Source organism: Theropithecus gelada, chromosome 12 (genome assembly GCF_003255815.1).
Source record: "Theropithecus gelada isolate Dixy chromosome 12, Tgel_1.0, whole genome shotgun sequence".
In the NCBI taxonomy this organism is placed as follows: domain Eukaryota; kingdom Metazoa; phylum Chordata; class Mammalia; order Primates; family Cercopithecidae; genus Theropithecus; species Theropithecus gelada.
Window position 1 is genome coordinate 23,638,402 of NC_037680.1, and position 22,878 is coordinate 23,661,279.

The 22,878-nt window shown below is 39.9% G+C and overlaps 2 long non-coding RNA genes across 2 annotated transcripts in view; one reads left to right on the top strand and one right to left on the bottom strand.

Annotated features, from left to right (window-relative positions):
- The first annotated feature begins 1,451 nt into the window (after window positions 1–1,451).
- The window catches only part of LOC112636632, a 58,443-nt gene continuing 37,016 nt past the window's right edge, over window positions 1,452–22,878 (top strand). The window contains exon 1 of the long non-coding RNA XR_003122208.1: window positions 1,452–1,509. This is a non-coding gene — a long non-coding RNA (uncharacterized LOC112636632). The remainder of the gene's footprint in view (window positions 1,510–22,878) is intronic.
- On the bottom strand, window positions 3,139–4,037 carry LOC112636634. Its single transcript, XR_003122209.1, has 2 exons — window positions 3,980–4,037; window positions 3,139–3,415 (listed from the first exon to the last, which is right to left on the bottom strand). It is a non-coding gene; the product is annotated as an uncharacterized LOC112636634 (long non-coding RNA).

Consider the following 22,878-nt stretch of genomic DNA (forward strand, 5'->3'; position numbering starts at 1 on the left):
CCCCCCCCCCCTCCCCCCCCCCCCCCCCCCCCCCCCCCCCCCCCCCCCCCCCCCCCCCCGGCCCGTCAAGCCTTTGGCATCATTATCCTCATCACTAAATCCTACAGAGTACAGGGCGGAAAACGGTGCACACCATTCACAGAACTGGAGAACTCCAAGGGGCGAAAGTTAAAGGGAAAGATCCCGGGTCCTCAATCCAGATCATCTCTTCTTATACAGATATCTCTAATGACCAGATTTGAGATGCACATCAAATTGTGTAGCTATCTCAGTACAGCTTCTGGAACAAAATTCACTGCCCTTTCCCTTATTATTTTTTTCTTTTTAGGTACCAGAGCCAGAAAAAAAAAAAAAAAATGCTTCATGAGAGCTGCATCTTAGGGCATGTGTGTTAGGGTGTGTGCATGATGAATTTCTGGTCTGGATCCCAATATTAAAAAGTAGTTTGGCATTTTTAATAAAGGGTTTCTAAGTAAATTAACATAGAACACTCGGTTGGCCGATCTCTGAATCTCTCTACACCTCGGGGACACCTCACTACAAAGTAAGGGAGAATGTGTAGGGAGGCAGGAGGAGAAAAGAGAAAGGCCATAGAGAAACTTAGCAGGGAAGGGAGAACATGATATTAAACGGCATGGGGTCTAAGTTTTGGAGTATATATTTTTTGATATTACAATTAAAGTAAAATTAAAAAGAAAAGACTCCACCTTTGCTCTGAAGGGATTGGTTATGCAAATATGGAAGGGATTTCCTGGAGAATACAGCTTTCTACTGTATGGTTAATTAAATAATCACTCAAAAGCTTCCAACGTGACGCTTCTGTCGTAATCCAATCAGGTTACATAGGTCCTAAACAAGAAAGATATTTTCCACATCTGGAAGTCAGCAATTTAGCAAGTACTGCACATTATTAACCAATTCAGAGCCCACTTCCCAGGGGAATTTTTTTGAAGTTTAAGTGTTCTTAACCAATGCTCTGCTGTTTTGTTAATCAAAAAGCTGGTTTACACTGCACATAATTGGAACTAATATAGAAGTAAATAAAGACAGCCAAATTTGAGGATGCTGAGCACAGGCATTTATCGGAAAAGGAAGAAATCTCCTATCTTCGGATGGTTCAGGCTCAATTTCTTAAATAACTGTGAGACTTTTTTTTTTCCCCCTAAAGAGTGAAAGTGCTTGAGAACCTCAGAGCACAAATAAACTTCTAGTCTCACAGCATTTAGGATCCTTCGGAAAGGTAAAGGTGGAGGTGTTAAGAGGACCAGAGAGCTGCCTCACACCACTTTTTAAGCTTTAATATTGTTAAATATGTTACACCCTCCTGTTTCCAGTCTGATGAAATCTGAAACAAATAATACCCTGATCCAACACTATATTAAGATAAACTGCTTTGAACTGTGCTTTGAATGTGTGCCTAAAGCAAGGCTTTGAATGCAAGAGTCACTGGCAATTGCACTCAAAGGAGGGACAAGCCACCACATGGGTTGCCACATCACACTCCCAGAGGTACACGTCTTTGTATTTTGTATTTTTTTTTTTTTTTTTGCGGGGGCGGGGGAGGGGTTAATAGCTACCTAGCACGACCACAGCTAGATCTTGTTCTAGGATGCAAGAAAGTAGATTTTCACAGTTGGTTACAGACTCACCTCTTTCCTAACTTAAGTATTTATTATAATGAAAATAGCTACTGGATAAATTAACTCTCTCCCCCCACCCCATCACAGATAAAGTGTCTATAGAAGAAAGGCATTCAGGATCTTCAGCTTAAAAATTATTAATAAATAAAATCAAAGATTTTCAACATGGGTCAGGCATATTCCTAATTTTATATTTTACATTTCTTTCATTATTATATCTCTATACTAAATATATGTGTGACTTATCAAGTTCCTCTTCTGAGATTTAGCACCACTGTTCATGTCCATTTTTCTTCCTCCTCCTTTTTTTCCTCTTTTTTAATTTAAAAGATTGGAGTCCAGCTTTCTCTAGAAGCTTGCTTTACAGCCACCCCTCTCCCACTCCTAAGGAAGAAGGAACCCTTTGAATATAGAGTGGTTCCAGGCAAGACTCCTCTTCAGGCACCCAGGTAGCCATTGGAGGCTTGCAGCCCAGACACACACACAAGCATAACCTCAGGTCAAAGGATCCAATCGAATAGCTAACAAAACACTTGTCTTTATTATGTATATTAAATGTCAGGTTACTTAGGATCTGACTGAAAAAAAAAAAAAAAAAAAAACCTAAGTATTTCCATTAAAAACACCTAATCATCTGATTACCCTGGACTCAGTAATCGTTCAAGTGGCAGGAGGCAGTCCCCAACATTTAGCACTGGGAGTTCCGACTGGCCAGTATTTAGTTTGGGGTGAAAAAGCAGTCTTCCAGGTTCCCATGAAGGTAGATGTTTGGATGGTGGCACGAGAGGGGTCTCCGCGAGGGGTGAGCGCTACGGCTAGGTTGCCTTGCCCTCGTTCCTGACTGGCACGCCCCTCCCCAGGCATTTGGCCGAGAGAGTTCCCAACGTGGCAGAGGTGATGGGGTCGGGAGAAAGCCGGAATATAAATTTGTTCCGAACACTCCCTCAGTCCGAGGGCCAGGTCGGGGACAATGGGGATCGTGGGATAAGGGGGATGCAGGAGCGCAGGACGCAGAGAAAAGTCGAGAGGACTGGGGGCTGCTGACTTTCGGCTCCTCACACAGCAAAATAAGTCCTGCAAATGAATCTCTCCTTCTCTGTCTTCCCCATTAATAATCCACTTCCAGATTAGCGCAGACGAAAGAGATTAAAACAACAGATACACGGAAATGTGAAATAATATTGCAATCAACATTGAAGGGGGAAAATAATTATTTAGGGTTTCCATGGGCAAAACAAACTGCCTCCCTCAGGATTCCCTCCACTCAGGCAGGGTGAGAAGGATGCACTTTTGTTTTCCAATTCCCTCCAGCCAGGACCTGGTGCCTGTCCCCCCATTCACCTCTCAGTCTGTCAATTTCCTCAACTTTCACAGCCGCTCCCCCCTCCCCCCGCTCAGCTTGGCGGCCCAGATGCCCGAAGAGATACAATGTTTCTGCCCTTGAACACACAGGCTGTAGAAGGAATTCGAATTTGGCCACAGCTAATGATTTTTTTTAAAAGCAAATTCTGTTTATTTTGTACCATGTGGAGAAAATAAAAAAAGGAACCTATTCTCGTTTTGAAATGGAACTGATCTTTCATCTAGAGGAATTATTCGACCTTGTGTTGTGACTCAGGAGGTGGGCAACTTCTTTTGGAGTTGCAAGCAAAGGGTGATAAAGGGGACCCCTGGATTGGGTGTGTGTGGAGGGGGTGGGGGGCGGCAGGGGTCCAAGCCAAGCCAAACGGTTTTCTCACGTGCAGACTCGCAATCCAATCCATTCGGAGTTGAGCCTAGGATAGGAGGGGAAAGTCTATTAAAAAAAAAAAAAAAAAAAAAATTCAGGAGCATCTCTCTGAGAAGCCCTTTCAAACAAAACCAAAACAGGACCAGAGAAGCTCAGACCGTCCCTAACATCCCTGCTGCGAGACCCGCAGGCTGTGGAATCTCGCACGTCACCTGGCCCCAGCAGGGCGGCCAGCTGAGGGGTAGATTTTATTTTATTTTTTTGGAGTAAAGGCTGAGTCTCGGCTTCAGGGCTTTTGCCAACGTCTCCACTGACAGGAACCAGCAAACTTCAGGACCCAAATGAGCATCTTAATTTATTGATGCTAAACAGGTCTGGTTGTTGTCCCCAATTTTCCGCGCGCTCTGCCACCTCCCCCCCCACCCCGCCCCAACCCCTGCCGCCAGCTTTGGTCCCTGCATTTGATCTCCAGGAAGGGCCCCGCTGCACAGGCGGAGGAGCGCGTCGGGGTGGGGGGGCGGTGTTCGGCCCCCTCCCACCAGACCGCCCTCCCCCAGACCTGTCCCCGCCCGGGATCCCGCGACCCCCGCCCGCCGCCCGGTCAGCTGACCTGGCTCGCTCGCCTGCTCCCCGCCCGCCGCCCTGTTTCCGGTCCCCGGGGTCCGCGAGCCGCGCTCCGAGCGGGCGCAGCCGCGGCCGGGAGGTGATGCTGGGGGCTGATTACCATGAGAAAGGCTGTGCCTGGAAAAAGCCTCCTCCACGCGACTGTCAATCTCACTAAGGGAGGGGGGGTGCCGGAGGGTACGGAAAGGGGCCCCGTAGGAGTCACCAGAAAACTTAGAGTAAGTTGGATGCGACGCAGGCCCGAAGAGGTAGCTTTCGCCCCAACTTGGAAGGCTGGGGCGTTGAGGGCGCGGACGCCAGCAGCCTCACCAGGGAATTGAAAACCAAAAATCTCCCTCCTGCTTTTCCTCCCTCTGGCCCTCCTTTCAGCCCTCCCTGCCCTTTATCCTTATTTTCTTGAAATTCTTTCCCAGTTGCATTTCCTGCGTTCTCCTTTCTATCTGGTATCTCCCTTTTGCAATTTCTTGTTTTCTTTCTTAACATCCCCTCTTCTCCCTCGCTGTGATTCTTTTTGTGCCTCTTTTATGTGTCCAGATTTATCATTTCGTTTTGAAAACACAACGTTTAATGTGTAATTAATCTACCAGCAGGAGGGCGGGGACACCCTGACTAAAATAACTCCCCGGGTCTCAGAGACGACAAGTTCACCAGGTGTCAGTGAAAAGTAAAATAATAAAAGTAAAAATAAAATAAATCAATATTTCAGTGACCATAATGGTTTATTCTTCTATATTATTACATCAACTCAGACTGATAATTTTAAAAGACAAGATATACTCTTCCTGGAAAAAATGCATAATGCTTGGCATAGGGGCATTCTTTAGAATTAAGGCAATGTGAAAAAGTTTGTTTACAGCCATATTTTAGCAGTGCTTAATTTTTTAACAGACTTTAGAAATTACAATAGGTAATTTTGTGAAACTTAAACTGCGCTTTTCTTCTGGTGACTATTTGGAAAGGGTAAAAAATTCCCAAAACACTCCGCCTGAACCCCAACAAAGATTGATCAATTCAGAGAGAAGCATCATGGTGTCACGTATTTGGCACATTGCTAGGCAAATTCACAACTTGGGTTGCTGGGTTGTTTTCTTGGCTAGGCTAGGTTTCTGTCCATTACCTAGCAGGTGAGTGAGCATGAGGCCGCATATGTCATGGACATAACTGTCTTTGTTTTGTTTTGTTTTGTTTATTGTTATTTTTTGCTCTTCCCTTCGTTTTGGGCATATTTGTTTTTCTCATTAAAATTCAGAGTTTGCACTTGTTTACAATTTGTTTACTTTGTTGAATTTTAAAAACTTGATAGAAGTCAATTGAACATGTATATTTAGCCCTTTTTAGGCCAAGAAAAATAAAGATGCATTAGAAAGATGCCTTTTCTGCTTCGTAATTATTAATTGACATTTTATGATGAATAATTAATCATTTGAATAATTTTGGTATCTCTGATCTGAACACATATTTGCATATCTAATGCTTGATTTTAAATGTGTTTTTAAAAAATTCATTCTCTCAGGATGAAGAAACAAAGTCACATTTTAATGTAAAATTTCTCTTCTACACTTGTAAAAGTTTATTTATTGAGCTGTGATATTATTTCTCTATATCCATAAACTTCTTAACAATTTGTAAACCATTTATGAAGCAATCACACACAAATATGTGGCAGACTACAATTAATTAGGAAAAACAATACCCTATGTAAATCAAGTCACTTTCCTCCCCAAATCCAGAGATGTGCACTAATTATACACTATGTTTTCTTATCAGAATTTTGTCATTTAAATTTTTAGTTATGTCTATTAATTCAAGTCTAAACATGGAATTGAGGCAATTGACAAACAACTCAGGCCTGGTATTTAGGATCGTTTTTTATCTTTTACTTACTAATATATGGGCTGATTTATATTATTAAAAATAATTAAGTAAGCATATCCCTGATATTTTTATTCTCCTGTGCCAGTTAAAGTCCAAAGTATTAATATCTATTTTGAATACTAGCCCTGCAGATGACTACCTGTGTGATTATAAGCGATCTCCTATAAGCTTGTTTTATTTTTAATCTCCAATGTGGGTACACTAATAATGCCTATTCCTTGGGATTTTATTGAGAATTAAATGAAGTAATGCATAAAACTTCACTATATTGTAGCTGCATTATTATAATGAAAGCTTGAACAAATATACAGATCAACGAAAGATGGTACAAATTAATTTTGATTATTAAAAACAACAACTATTTACAGTATCTTTTTTATTGAAAAATCAGTGCTGTGTTAGTATGTGAAGAAAGAAAATGAAAAGCATTGTAGGATTTATGGCTGGTTTATGATTCTTTCGAACTGTTCAAAGGATGCGTAGCCACAGAAGCGAAAATAAATACAGTATTTCCTTTCTGTTAGTTCAGCAGTTAATTTCGTGTATTCAATATGGTCATAATTTGGTTATAAATATTAGACTTCTTTTGAAAAGGAATTTAATCCAAATGTATGAACTTGAAGTTTCCCATGCTCTTCAGTAACATATTGTCTTTGAGTGTAAGGGTTAAATGTGCAAAAGCTCAGAAGCGGTCTTGAGTAAGACTTGTGAAAAAAAGGGCAAACTTACAAATTTGAAGACCAGGAATTTGGCTGTCAGAGCACTATTTGCTTTAAGACCATTCATAATGAACTGAGCATTCCCTTTTGGAGTTGTAGCTATCCTGGGGTTTGCGCTAATTTCAAGTACCTAGAGTGGTGGAGAAAATCAGTTTATTAAGTGGAAAATGAAATTCCCTAGTCTCTTAAATGTCCACAAGGCCAGATTTTCTTTTTGATGTAAAACTGAAAAATCAATGCAAATGCTAGGGGGAAAAACTACTGTGATGTAATCCTAACAGTGATAGTTTTTTGTTGCTCTTGTTTTCTTTAAGACTTCTCAAAACACTTATATCTGTAGTTCTTAAGGGGTCTGTTAATTGTTTCTATTCTGAAAGCATCCATTCCATGCTCCTTTTACATCAAAACTACCAAACCAGACATTTGGACATTAGCATAGGGGACTGGGTGTGACCTGTACCTTTTTTTCTCCCTCCGACAATGGGACTAGAAATGGTTTGCACCTGCAAATTGTCTAGTGACCTGGAAATTACTTCATGCTTGCTTCAAGGTCTTCTTTAATACTCTTTATTCTGTTAAAAGGCTCAAACTGTAAACTTTGTTCTGTACTCAGTTTTAATTTTGTACCATTCTAAGGGTGAGGTTTTTTTTTCAGGGTTCTTTCAGGTACTTAAATATAAAAACTTTACTCTCAAAAATTATTATCATCTCCATGGCAATCACAAATATAAAGTAATAATAGCTAAGAAAAAAAACCCTGCTTTTCTAGGCTTGGCACAATGCTAAATCCCTTCACTTATCATTTAATTCTGATAGCAGATCTGAAGGGGTTACAACTGGGTCCATTTTATTAGTTGAGAAAATTGTGGCCTAGGGAGAGTCAATGACTCCCCAGAATTCAAGCATCTGGTTCTTGGTGGGCTTTTGAATCTGCCAGGTCCACCCCCAGGGCCAACACCATATTCAAGTGACATCCAACATCTTTTTACCTTTCCCAGATGTGTTTCTGACCCACTTGTGCCCACCGGCTCTGCACATTGCTTTGTGACCCATTTCCAGGCCTCCTGGATGCTGCGGTTGGCCCTTGTTTTTCCATGTATGGCTTATTTTGCCTTTTGGACCTAACACTTAGGCTCATTTTTCCAGTTACAATATTGGCTCAAGTCCTTGAGCCAAAGTTTCTCTGGCTTTGGTGCCTCCGGCTTCTCAGATAAAGTGTATTTTCTGGTCCAGTCTCTTCTCCCAGGCACCCGACTTAGGAAAAGCTCCCATGGGAGGTTCTTGCTAGCTCAACTGGCTCCAACATTGGGCCCAGGCAGAGGACAAGTTAGTGATGAAGGAGACATCATGGTCCAGGGATGTTGTGGAATAGTTTTTATTTCTCATACAACTTCTTTTAGCACTTGTTGACTGGAAACTGGACATTAGTATATTTGACACTAGATCCTCAATGTTAGCATATTATAGTGGCAAAGATACAGGTTTTGGAATTAGATAAACTGGATGTGGCTCCCTGCTTGGGAAATACTAATTGTGTATTGAGGACAAGTTAGTTTACCCATGTGAACCTTATTTTTAAAATAGGCAAAGGAGCCAGGCGCAGTGGCTCATGCCTGTAGTCCCAGCACATTGGAAGACCAAGGCGGGTGGATCACCAGGTGGGGAGTTCGAGACCAGCCTGGCCAGCATGGTGAAACTCCGTCTCTACTAAAAATACAAAAATTAGCCAGCCCAGCTTGGTGGTACATGCCTGTAATCCTAGCTACTGGGGAGGCTGAAGCAGGAGAATCACTTGAACCCAGGAGGCAGAGGTTGCAGTAAGCCAAGATCGTGCCACTGCACTCCAGCCTGGGGAACAGAGCGAGACTCTGTCTCAAAAAAAAAAAAAAAAAAAAGGCAAAGGAGTACCTAGAGTCAAGCCAGTTGTGGTAAAGAAAATATGACCGTATACAAAATGTCTGGCACAGGGCAGGTGTATCAAATAAATAGCAATTCCTACTACCATGAATTACCTGAAAAATACATGAAGTCAAATTATGGAAAACCAGAGTGGATGTAACATGTATTTTAGGTGTTGTTTATTTTATTTCTGTAATGATTTTATTGCTACTTCTTTTTTTTTTTTCTTTTTGAGACAGAGTCTTACTCTGTCACCTAGGCTGGAGTGCAGTGGTGCGGTCTCGGCTCACTTGGCTCCGCCTCCCAGGTTCAAGGGATTCTCCTGCCTTAGCCTCCCGAGTAGCTGGGATTACAAGCGCCTGCCACCACACCCAACTAATTTTTTGTATTTTTAGTAGAAACGGGGTTTCACCATGTTGGCCAGGCTGGTCTCGAACTCCTGACCTCAGGTGATTCACCCACCTCCGCCTCCCAAAGTGCTAGGATTACAGGCGTGAGCCACTGCGCCCGACCAGGAATTATTTAACTGGTTTCTGCATTATACAGAAATCAATGTTTACTGATAAAGTTGGAAAAGTAATATGCTCATAGAATTTCTTAAGTTGTAGAAAACCTGGCGTGCTCATGATTATAAATATGATGTCAACAGCTGAGATGAGGACATATGCACACTTTAAAATTTGATGATATATTTTATACTTTCATTTGCAATTGTAAGGAAAAAAGCTTTTTTTCAGCGAATTCTCCCAATATGACTTGCTATAGGAGGAAGAACTCTTATAGGCAACTGAGTGTGGTCAAGAAGTGTCAAAGATCCTATTTGTTCAAGGTAAATATAAGTGGGTCTCAATATTGTTCAAAACTCTTTACCTAGTCTTGCCATAACTTCAGAGGTGTGAAGGAGTGGGGAGGCACAGACGGATGGAATAGCACTGAGAAAGTTTGCCTGCACTATCTTTTCCCACCCCCCTCAACCCCTTTTGCCCCCAGTTGAATGCTGAAACAGCTACTTTAAAAAAGAAAAGAAAAAAGTAAGACTATGTATAGAGTACAGACATTGCTTCACTCTCCTGCCTGCAAATTTGGGAGTAGGGTTGTGTCAGCAGGTCCTGGCATGATCTACTGTGTATGTGACTTTGCTACCCTATGCCCTAGAAAGGAGGGTGTCCGGGGAGGATTGGGCCGTGGACACAGGGAGCATATTGTTCCAATGGTTCTGCTACAGTGCAAACCAGGCTTCTTTCTTTCTCTCTGGAACTAACTTTGCTACACATGCAAAAAAATCTGTTCCTATTAGGTTTTTCCCTGGCCATTGTGGAAGCATAAGTATGGCTCCTGTGGCAAAGGCATAATTTTTCTGGGTTGAGGGAAGCTGGCTTACCTGTTGTTCTTGGCACTCAGCTAGCACCCTTCCAGACAAGAGGGAAAGAACAAAGCTGAAAGTTCACAGAAAATATTTGGTGTTTTAAAACAAGAAGGACAAATTAAAACCCCATTCTTTTAAAGCTTAATTTATCTATCTGCTAAGAATTTGGGATTTCAGTTTAGAGAAATCAGTATAGCCCTGAGTTATATTACTACCTACTGTCATGTAGCTCTATGGGATATTGAAACATTATTTGTTACAGCTTTGTTACAGCCTAAAGATGATCTATATTGAAGTTTTGCTTCTCCCAAGGAGGATTCTCCCATGGTGGAAGAAAACGTTCAGGGTTAGGTGAAATATGCTTATGAATGTCATTTGAAATCACCTTGGACTTTGAATTTGAGGGACACTAACGCTTTTATGATATTAACACAAAGCACCGTCACTTGGAAAATGTTAAACTATTACTTCATTTATGCTCTCTAAATAGTAATTTATTTAACAAAGGAAGGTGATTTATCACTGATGTCTCTTTTGCAACCCCCTGGAACAGTGCCTATTATATAGTAATATTTGTTGCTGTTTGTGGAATCTGTCATTCATTTAGAAGCTTTAGGGAGATATAAACTGATCTCCTACTGAAAACTTACAACTTGAGATAAGAATGAGGACAGATGAGGGTAGCAGGCAGGGACCATGGGTACTTGAGACCCTACACCCTCCTTTTTACAGTCTTATGTACTTGATTTCATTATTTAACACAAGCTGTTTTCTTCTTCTTTTTTTGTGTCACCTTTATACACAGCCTAAAAAAGAATTGAAGGAGCAAACACAGAGCTGCATGTGTATGTTTGTCTCATTCTTTAAATAAATGACTCTGATGAGACTTCTTGCAGTTTGTTTTTAAGTAAACACATTAAAATATAATAGGTCTCTGACAGAGGAAAGAAATCATAAGGAGAGAATGGAATGAACTAGAAGAGGTGTGTTGCTCATGAAGGCAAGGTGAAGTAGTAATTTAGGATCAATGATCCCTTTCCCCTCCAATCCCACACAATAGCTAAAGAAGGAAAATGGAGAAGATGAGTTTTTTTTTTTTTTTTTTTTTTTTCCTTCTATAAGTAAATGGACAGGCTCTGCAGATAATGGGTTGGGTGATTTTCTTGCTAGCAGCTTCATTTTCATGTAGAACAACAATTGGTTGCCCAAAGACATTAAGGGGAAAGTTTGAGCCCTGATTTTAATGCTTTCTCCAATACCCTTCCGGCCCTCTTTTTGCTCTCCCTTGCTATGGGCCTTATTTCTTGGGGCCCTCGCCTCTTCTTACCTGTATTTAGAGGGAATACGCTTTCAATGCTAGGCTTGTTCACAGCCTTCAACATGCTTAGCCTTTAAATAATAACATATGACCCTAAGATTTGAAAATTTCACTGTGCTACAGAATATTGCGTGGAGGAAATGGAATGTTTACCTGAACTATGTTATGACAAAGGACAGTTCAATACTATTGCTGCATGCCCAGTACCTAGCATAGTGCTTGGTTCATGAGAGGAGCTGATGAATGAGTGAATGAATGTATGTATGCATGAATGCTATATAAAAAAGCCAGACTTAAGATAACAGAAACCATTTGTTCTACATGGCAAATTAAAGTTAAAAGGTATGAATGTAGGTGCAAGAATCACCTGTGGGTACAAACAGAATTCTGATGTTATTTTTGAATTCTGGGTATGATATTTTATTTCCAAAATGAAATACCTAAATAATTTACAAAGCAATATAGATATATAACAGTCCCTCATTTGCTCACTTGCAAAGGAAATTTTCAATACAAATAAAGTCATACATATTTATACTAGGGTAATTCAAAATAACTTCCTCACATAAGCACTGCTACGTTCAAATAAAATCTTGCCAACACTTCTGAGTACATTGCTTTAAGAAAAAAATGCTCCCCGTAGCGTCCGAACTATTTAAAAATCTCACAGGCTTCTTCAACATACATCAGTTATCTCTCTTCAAATCACTGACAAGAATTTAAAAACTGCTTCATCAGAACAAATGCTACCCTTTCTCCTACTCTAGTTAGAACCTGATCTTCTAAAAAGGACCATATTTACAGCTTCTTTTGAAATTTTAAAACCATTTGGCTGATATGTTTTTGCTACATTCTTTTCCTGATTTAATTACTGGGACATTTGCATGAAAACAGGAAAATAGGGACATAAGATTTTTGTCTTGTGAGCTCATCTGTTTCTGATGCTTACTCTCCACCTGAGATCCATATCTGTTTTATTACAACTGGGAGACCAGGAGCTAGATTCGAATTGATAAAGATTTTGTTAGAGGTGAAATAAAATTCAAAAATAGGGATTCAGGAGACTAAGGGATTGATGGATGATACGATAATGAATTTTCTTCTAGGTTATTTATTTATGAGCAGTCCACATTGTCAGTGACACACAGCATTGCTATTGAAAAGCTTAAAATCCAGGGAATGATACAGAACTAGAGTGTCAAGACTTCTCTGAGAAAACCACACCCAGGCAGTTAATGCTTGTCGTGGACTGACAGACATCAGAGAAGACAGTGAAGGAGCTGAGTCTAGGTCATATATGAACTCTGGAGATGGCGACTGAAAGTTGGAAAGATAAAAAGTAAAATGCCCATCTAATTCTGACCACCTTGTAAATGCTTGTGATTTTTCACTAGGAGAATTAGAGAAGGCTATCAGGATAAATTCTCAGCATCTTCACCTGGAGTTCCATGGCATGTAGAAATTTACATTTTCAAAGCTAAAGTCATCATCTTGTTCTAACTTTTTACTTTCTCCCATATACTCCAACTTGTTCAGTGGCACCGGAATGTAGCCAGTCTTCCAAGCCCCAACTCTGGGTTTATCCATGACTCCTCTCTTTTCCTTTACTTCCACATTCAAGCACTCCATATGGCTAAGCTGCATACCTATGCCTGTTTCTTAAAGCATTTCTATCCTCCAACACTGGCTACCCTACTTTAGCTACTCGTCATCTCTTTCCTGGAAGACTGTGCCTGCCACCTAACTGGCCTTCCTGTTTCCAGTCTTTCCTCCTCACATCTGTTCTCCACACCATCATCAGAGTGAGTGATTGCTCTAAAACAAGGGTCCCCAATCCCTAGGCCCCGGAACCCTTGAGAAACCAGGCTGCATAGCAGGAGGTGAGTGGGAGGCAGGCAAGCGAAGCTTCATCTGTATTTACACCTGCTCCCCAAGGCTCACATTACTGCCTGAGCTCCGCCTCCTGTCAGATCAGCAGTGACATTAGATTCTCATAGGAGCGCGAACCCTATTGTGAACTGCACATGTGAGGGATCTAGGCTGTGAGCTCCTTATGAGAATCTAATGCCTGATGATCTGTCACTGTCTCCCATCACCCCCAGATGGGACCATCTAGTTGCAGGAATACCAGCTCAGGGGTCCTACTGATTCTACATTATGGTGAGTTGTATAATTATTTCACTGTATATTTCAATGTAATAATAACAGAAATAAAGTGCACAGTAAATGTAATGCTCTTGACTCATCCCAACACCATCCCCTCAATCCCTGCATCTGTGGAAACTTTGTCTTCCACGAAACTGGGCCCTGGTGCCAAAAAGGTTGGGAACCACTGCTCTAAAACATATTTCTGCTCATGCCGCTGCTGACAATAAAACCATCCATGGTTCTCCATTTCATACCTGCTGTGTTTCTCAAGTCTTTCCTCGAAGTAACTCTAAGGATGGGTATTTTAATATTTACAAAGCTTGTTTTGAATCAATAGTTCTTCAACTTCAACCTTGTTTCTCTCCCATACTGTTGGGCAAAATCAAGAATCCAAGAAGCTGGGTCATGTTAATCCTGTTTGTCCCTAGGGTTTGATTTGCACAGTGTGAGAAGCTGAGTGCCAACTGGAGAATCCATAGGTTCTTTAGCAAAGCATATGAGCCCCTCACCTTTTTTCAGCCTTGAAATAGTGCTTTTATAAAATTATTTTTAATGTTTCTAATTTCAATAGTTTTTGGGGTACAGGTGGTTTTTGATTACATGGATTGTGGTTTTTGATTACATGGATTGGTTCTTTAGTGGTGAATTCTGAGATTTTAGTGCACCTGTCATCCAAGCAATGCACATGGTACCCAGTATGTAGTTTTTTATCCCTCACTCACCTCCTAACCTCCCACCCTGCATCCCCAAGGTTCATTATATCACTCTGTATGTTTTTGCATCCTCACACCTTAGCTCCCATTTATAAATGAGAACATACGGTATTTGGTTTTCCATTTCTGAGTTATTTCACTTAGATTAATGATGAGGCCCTTTTAGGTGGAACATTTTCATTTCTTCAACCTCCTCTCCCACTACTCTTCAAATGGCTTATGCGACTTCTGTAATATTGTTTACATTTTTTCGTGAACAAAGCAAGTTGTTTCCAGTGTTAGGGACCTTTCCTATCCTATTTACTCTACCTGGAATGTTCTTTCCTTCTCCCTTCATGTGACTGACTTCTGTTCAGTCCTTAACTCAGGTCACATGCCATCTTCCCCTGGTTCCTAGGTTGGCTTTTTGTGTCCAATCATTCGTTTATATATCTTCTTTTAACTAGATATGACCTTCTCTGAGAATAGAGACATTGTCAGTTTCATCAGTATACTCCCAACTCCTAGGAAGTATCTGGCACATAGTGGACACTTAAAAATACTGTTTGAACTGAGTATGAATACCATGGTACAAATTAATTTTCATCACTGAACAAAGAACTCCACATGTAGGCATGTTTTACTGACAATGCATGCAGCCACAGGAAGGCCATACCATTCCCTCACTTCATATTAATAGGAGTACCAAAAGTTGGAACTGTCTCATTGGATTTTTGAATAATTTCCATTTAGTTTAGACATACATTTGCAAAAGTATTGAAATAAAAATACCTTTTACACGTGAAACATCTTTGAATTTCAAAGCTTTTTCACATGCATGATCTCAATCCTTAAACCCTCAAGGTTGGCAGATATTATTTTGCCCAGTTTGGAAAAAAAGAAGATTTAAGATTTTGATGGAATAAGACAAAATAATCAAACGCATTTTGGAAGTCTCAAGTATGTTTCAGATGTGGAGGCATCTTTGTGAAACTGATAAAGGGTAAATATTATTCTTAAGGGACAGGTAGGGAAACAGTGCTGAAAGGACTGGATCAGAGTCATTCGGGGTCACTGTCTAAGTAAAAATTGAACCCAGAGTCCTATGACTCAGCTTAGTCCTGACACAGTTCCTTGTGCAGATAAATCATGTGTGAATACATATTAGAAAGGAAGCCTTGGTTTTAGGAGAGCAACCTGAAGAAATTATTATTTTCTTTCCTTTCTCATAACTGGTTTGTTACTTGTCCTAGGTACACAAAGATACTAAACTATAAATAGAGTTGTTCAAGAGAGTAGTTTGGTAGTGAAATTGGAAAACTGTTTGGGTGTATTTGGGAATAAGAGAGTAGGACAGCAGGGATCCTATAGAGGCTGAACATTTAAAAAAATGTGTCATTTTTGTGATATATTAATTAAATTCTTTTAGTTTTAAGTAAGCATAATGAGACTATCTGAATACGTTTCAGTAATTTTCTTTCTTTTCTTTTTTTTTTTTGAGACGGAGATTCACTCTGTCGCCCAGGCTGGGGTGCAGTGGCATGATCTCAGCTCACTGCAACTTCTGCCTCCTAGTTCAAGCAATTCTCCTGCCTTGGCCTCCTGAGTAGCTGGGATTACAGGCATGTGCCACCATGCCTGGCTAATTTTTGTGATTTTAGTAGAGATGGGGTTTCACCATGTTAGCCAGCTCGAACTCCTGACCCTATGATCCACCCACCTTGGCCTCAAAAAGTGCTGGGATTACAGGCATGAGCTATGGCGCCCGGCCGTTACAGTAATTTTCTAGAATTTTTTCTGATAAATGTTAGTCCCCCAAAAAACATATTTTTTTGTAGTTCTGTTGTTGAATGTAACACTACCCCCAGTAAAAGGCTTTCACTTCACTTCACTCAGATTTTTGTAAAATAAATTTAGCAAATGCTCTTTTGAAGGGAGAAAAATTTCACAGAAGCGAAAACGGTAGGTAAAAACATTATTTAACATAATTGTGCTTTAATTCACTCTTGAGAGGGCAGAGATGCAAAATAAATTCTGCATACACTGTAAAGCAACAACTGAATGGAAAGATACTTAAAATCTTTTCTATCCCTAGAAGTTGGTTAAACAGTTTTTCAAAATATGCTTCTATGCATAAATATTTTGAAGTCAAAGTAAATGTGTTGGCTAATGCATTGGTATTATCAGCCAATTAATAAGTTCAACTATGTGATGGGACTAACTTTCCCAAGCTAGTAATTACTTGACAATTGCACATGTGTATCATATATTTATTCATTCAGCAAGCGCTTGTTCATTCTCTTCTATGTGCTGGCCTCCTTGCTGGGAATAGCATAAAACAGTGATCAGGACAGACTTGGTCCTTGCAGGTCCTTGCAGTAGGGAAGACAGACTGTCTATGATGAATGCTGTTGGGAGTATAGAAGGCAGGCTCATCTAGTCAAATGATAGCTACAAAATAAAGTGAAGGTGAGAGTAGATCTTCCTAATGCACAGGAGGTCAGGTCCTTTAAATCCATCAACCACCACTGAAATTAGTTTAAATCACCTATGACGTGCTATAACCCTTCCAGGCTGGGGTAAAGGCATATTGGGACCTAGAGTAGGTTGGAAGAGAGAGAGGATAAAGCCTAGTATCAGAGCTACAAGGAGAAAGGCCAATGTTTCAATGATAATAGCTAAAGGGCTTTGGTGAACAAAGCTCTCAAGAGGCTGACCTCAGTACCCAAGGGCCCACATTGGGTGAGCCAGTATGAGGCAATGTCTTGTACTTGCTGCAGGGCCTCCCTCAGTTGGAATAGGACCCCAATCAGCTGGGTGGCGGGGCGGGGTGGGGGGGGTGGTTCTCATGAACAGGCTCTAACTCTTGATAGGAGAAGATTGGCAAGGGCTGGACAGATTATCCGGGGAGCAGCCTCAAACTGGGTGGGGTTCAGGCCAGGGCATAATTCCATGAGAGAATCAGAGTGTAAAATGGGTCCCACAGCAGATACAATGAGTATGTCGGAAGGGATTGGGGGTTTGGGGCTGCTCCTTAGGGGCTTTAGGGTCCCTGACATCTTCTTAGATGTCGGGTATAGTGCAGCAGTCTCTTTCTCACTCCTCATCCCCCTCTTCCTGCCACCACTGCCCCTCTCTCTGTCATGTTCATATCCCAGTTCTGTTACGCCCAAATATCGAATAAGGCTTCTGTTGGCAACAAACGCTATTAATAGCTTTTGAATGTGAATTTGACTTTTGTTGGGAGAATACTATTTTCAGTAATTGTCAGCTCATTAAAATCTATTGTAGGTAGGGTCTGAGTTTCTGCTGTGAAAGGTATGATGCTTAAAATTTAAATAAATATAAACAAATAACTTCAGTATTTTGATTTACTTATTGCCTCTAGTATTTGTCCATTTTTTCTAGCCAAAATACAAAAAATGATAACAGAACTGTAAAGAAGTCATTAACTAGTGACTATATTAATTTTTTTTCTTAATCATCTTTACTATTTTTTCTTTTTCTTTTTTTTTTTTGAGATAGAGTCTTACTCTTGTGCAGGCTGGAGTGCAGTGGTGCAATTACAGTTCACTGCAACCTTGACTCTCCGGGCTCAAGAGATCCTCCCATCTTAGCCTCCGGAGTAGCTGGGACTACAGGCACGTGCCACCACACCCGGCTAGTTTTTGTATTTTTTGTAGAGATCAAGTTTCCCCATGATGCCCAAGCTGGTCTTGAAGACCTGGGCTCAAGCAATCCACCCACCTTGGCCTCCCAAAGTGCTGGGACTATAGGCACGAGCCACCATGCCCAGCGTCGTCTTTACTGTTTTCTTTTTCTTTCCTTTTTTTTTTTTTTTTTTTTGAGATGGAGTCTCACTCTGTCGCCTAGGCTGGAGTGCAGTGGCGCAATCTCAGCTCCAGCTCACTGTAACCTCTGCCTCCCGGGTTCAAGCGATTCTCCTGCCTCAGTCTCCTGAGTAGCTGGGATTACAGGCCCACACCACCATGCCCAGCTAATTTTTGTATTTTTAATAGAGACGGGCTTTCACCATATTGATCAGGCTGATCTTGAACTCCTGACCTCTTGATCCACCTGCCTTGGCCTTCCACAGTGCTGGGATTACAGGCTTGAGCCACCGCGCCCGGCATCTTTACTATTTTCTTAAAATAGCTGAGTAGCATACGTGCCTACGTTCTTACTGTGTAATGGATTGGATTGGGGATGTTTTGAAATGGGCCTAATAGACATAAGCTCGTTGTTTATCTTTTTGCCCAACTTTATTGTAAAAAATCATATAACAATGGAAATGTATTCACTCTCATATCCGTGTTCCCAGGTGTATTTTAATAAAGATTGAGCCAGGCAGCACCAGTTTTAACTTGGTCACTTATCACTTGAGCAAGTAAATGTGGCCAAGTCACTTAGCTTCTCTGGGCCTCAGTTTCTAATCTATAAGTAAAAGATAATAGCGCCAACCTAATAGGTTTGTGATTTAGAGCAAATGAGACAGTGGGGACCCAAGTGCTTGTTAGTTGTAAAGTGCTAATGCAGGTGTTTGGTATTTATAGTCAGATGCAGATTATGCCCACATCATATAAATTAAATGTGAATGCGTTCAAAAGCTCAACCAGTTCCTGAGGCAAGAAATGTAAAATGGCAACAACTAAAAGGGTCAGTGAAACTCTTGGCGTCTAACCAATCCTCTCCAAAATATTTTCTGATGGCATATTTCAAAATATGAGAAAAGATAAAGGAATGCAAGAACTGACCTTTTTCTCTAACCCTTTAAACATTTTCTCTCCAAAGAAACTCTGCCATAGAAACTTCAGGCCTGACTCAGTACTAAAGGTGACCATTGAAAGGACAGTTTAAAATGTTGTATTTATGCAAGTGAGGTGCCATGAACATGTACTTGTCCGAGGTGGACATGATCAGATCAAGCTTGTTCACAAAACCCTTCCCTCGTCCTTGGCCATGAGTCACAAAAATCTGACATCTGGACATAAAATACTTCCCTGAACAAAAGTTGAAACTTTTGCATATATGTGTTTGTGTATTGAATATGTAAAGGAAAAAAAAATGGAGACAGCAGACTCTTTCGTTGACTCAAATTTATGACTAATTTTAATAACGCAGCTGTCCATATGTGAGACGCTAATGAGAACATAAGGAATTCCTGGATAGAAAAGGGATGGTTGGCCCAATGGCCTGTCCCCTTCAAGTTTATTGCAACACACCTCTTTGTGTTGTCAGCATATCTTCCAACCCCTTTTGCCTACATAAACATGTCTAGCTGTCTCTTAAACTCATTTTTACTTTATGTTTCACTCAATGGACTTATTTGGTAATTCACAGCATTTCCCATATGCCTGTAGATCTTTGGATGAAGCAGTCCTATATTATCACTACTTCTTAATTAATTATGTAGAAATACTTTATAATAAAGTATTTACAGCAGACATAATTAGAAATTTAGAAGTAATTAACTGAGAAAACAAATATACCTACAGTGAATATAGAAAGAAATAACTGTTCTTTTGCTAATCTATATTCCAACTTTTCATAAAGATATGAAGAAGTAGGTGGGTAGTGATTAAGGTGGGTAAATATAAAAACTTTCTTCTTCCTTTTATGATATTAGTCTTATTAGCAAATCTCTTAGCAAGGAGAAAATGCTAAGCCTAATTGATGTAATAAAGAAGATGATCTGATGTTTTTATTTAGGTTGGGTTAAAGCCATATTCCAGATTATATTTGTATTTCCTTAATCCTATTAATGTTGCAGGTTAATGCAAATTTGATGTGAATTATTAAAAGAAGAATCAGTATAGAAATGATTTTACATTAAAATTTATTTTTAAAAACCTTTCCAAATGGTGGTGGGTCAATGGACTTGGGGTGAGTTCTTAGGTAGACTCTGGGTCCTTCTGATTAAAAAATACACCTGAAAACTTCCTTTAATTTGATTGGCATCAAGGAAGTGGAAATAATTAAAGAATCCTAGGGAGAACTGATAATTAATGTTTAATTTAGCTGAATATTTTGAATTTTAATTTTTTGAAAGGCATTATCTTAAAATTATTTCAACATATATGTGTTGATCTGATGTGTGTGTTGACATTACACATCAGTTCTAGTCGTTTATTGATAAACACAAAGAGTGACCAACTTGCCCTCTACTCACCCTGGACTTTACTGGTTTTAGCCCCAGGAATCCCATGTCTTGTGAATCTGCTCGGCTCCAGGCAAACAGGTACAAACACATACTTACAAATACAAGTAATTTGCCTCTGAAATGTGATTGACTTTTTGGTCTGCATGCTCTTCAGACCCTGGGAACCCAAACATTGTAAGTGTTACATCGGCATTAAGAATTTTGTTTTGTTGTTCAAAAAGCCCATGTTCGGGTGTCACCACCTTGGTGACTATGGAGAAATACAACCCATGCGTTTTTTTTTTTTCTTTTAAATTGTTTCCAAGCTCAGATACTTGATGGTTTATGTATTTATGTATTTATTTATTTATTTTGAAAAGCTGAAAAAGTTTTGAAAATGAAACCTATTTTCTTCCAAACGTTTTCTCTCAAGTACTTGCTTTCCAGACACACAGTAAGATACATCCTGAATCTGGCACCTTGAGTGCTCCCCCAAATCTCTGAAGCCTAAGCCATATCTATTGTCCAGTCTATGATAGAAAAAATGTGAACTACACTGAGTTATTGTAGTCTTGTGTGTCTCACAATTAGAAGAACTCTGTAGGTATTTTGTTAGTTTTAAATTTGTGGACTGTGACTTCTGAACTCTCTCTCGAGGAGGAGGTCTCAATAAAGAACATGCTTCAGTCTACTCCTTAATGATTTTTAGCTTCAGTGAAGCAATTTGCAAGACTCCTCTTCCTAACAACTGCTCTGCTAAGCATTGTATAAAATAGCATTCTTTATGGTTAGATGATACCATGGAAGATGACCAAAAGATTTTAAATACAGAGGAATGTACAGAAAAACCCTGTACCCTTTAGCTGTCACATCTCCCCTCTTCCATCCCTTCATTTCCTTCATTCGGGATTTCTGCATTTTTTTATATGCATGCTACACCTCTGTGGTAGCACCTTGTTCTGTGTGTGTATGTGTATGCATGAATGCATGTGTGCGCATGAATGTGTGTAAACATGTACTATTTTTAGCTGTAGAACATGACATAAATTTTTTTTCTGGTCACCATGCTGCATGACTGATCCATTTCATGTGATGTGTTTAGTATGGTTCATTGCCCATTGGTCTTATTATTTAACAATTTGCATTAAATTAAATGTTCTGTTTACAGGTGTAAATGGAAATTTTGGCTTCTGAGAATTTATTTACTGGATAGAGTGTTCTTGGTTGAATTAGCTCTGCCAATATTGGATTGCTTATACCTGGAATAAAGTTTGGGATATTTAATTAGAAATCATAGCAAGAGAAACTTATTATTTTTATGGCTAAGCTTAAGCTACTGAGGCCAGTATCATTAGTCTAGGAGACATTTACTATACTTCTCTGCAGAATTTTTTTAAAAAGCATGTGTATGTCTTGATGGATCAGAGGAAGTTAAATTAGTGGTAATGTGTACAAATTACTCAAAAGTTCAAAAAGCTTGAAACCTTTGTCATCTACTATAACATTTTGTTGATTAGTGGAAATTTCTCATTTTAAACTCTTTTGGCTTCCAACAGGCTCAAAGAGCTAATATTTATTGACTGCATACTGTTCGCCAGTTTCTACATTATTTGCTTTATCTGTATTGCTTCATTTAATCTTTATAGTGTCTTGTGAGATGGGTGTGTTTATTCCCATTTTACAGAGAATATCCATTTATATAATGTCATGAACGTATATCCGATGACATCATTTGCCTGCAAACGTACCCAGTGAGTGGCAGAGTCATCCTGAAGCCTGCTTTCCGGGCCCTGCCTATATTCTGGGTAAGTGATTCCAGACTCCGTAGTGGCTTATATCTAGCCTTGTTCTCTTGACATGTTCCCTGTGTTCCAACTTCCTCTCAATGTCTCAGTGTCATAGAGGATGTGAAAGCCAAGCACTGCCTCCTAGGCTTTGTGCATGGTTTTCCATTCTTTCCCTTTCTGTCTGACACACTCCCAGTTCTGTTTTGTTTTCAGCTCTACCATTGGAGTGGCACTCATGGTCACTATCCATACTGGATCTAGCAGGAGTTTGCGTAAGCTCCTAAGACATTTTTTTTTTTTTCCTCATTTTGAAAAAAATTTAAACAAAAACAGCTTTAGTGAGATACAATTTACATACATTATAATTCACCTATTCAAAGCCTATAAGTCAATGGTTTTTAATATATTCACAGATATATGGACAATCATTGACACAATTTTAGAATATTTTCATCATCACAAAGAGAAACACTCTACCCTTCAGCTGTCACAACTCCCCTCTTCCATCCCTTCATCTCCTTCAGCTCCAATCAACCACTAATCTACTTCTGCCTTTGTAAATTTGCCTATTCTGGACATTTTACATACATGGAATCACAAAATATGTGATCTTTTATGACTAGCTTCTTTCACTTAACTCAATGTTCTCAAAGTTCATTCATGTTTTATCATGCCTCAGTACTGCCTTCGTTTTTATGGCTCAATACTATCCTACTGTTCTATTGTATAGATAGACTACCTTTTGTCTGTCCGCTCATCTGTTGATGGGCAGTTGGGTTGTTTCCACCTTTTGGCAATTGTGAACGGTGCTGCTATGAACATTTGTGTGCAAGTTTTGGTTTCAACACCTGCTGTCACTTCTTTTGGGTATATACCCTAGAGTGGAATTGCTGGGTCTTTTTTTTTTTTTTTTTTTTTTTTTTTTTTTTTTTTGTGGGGTTT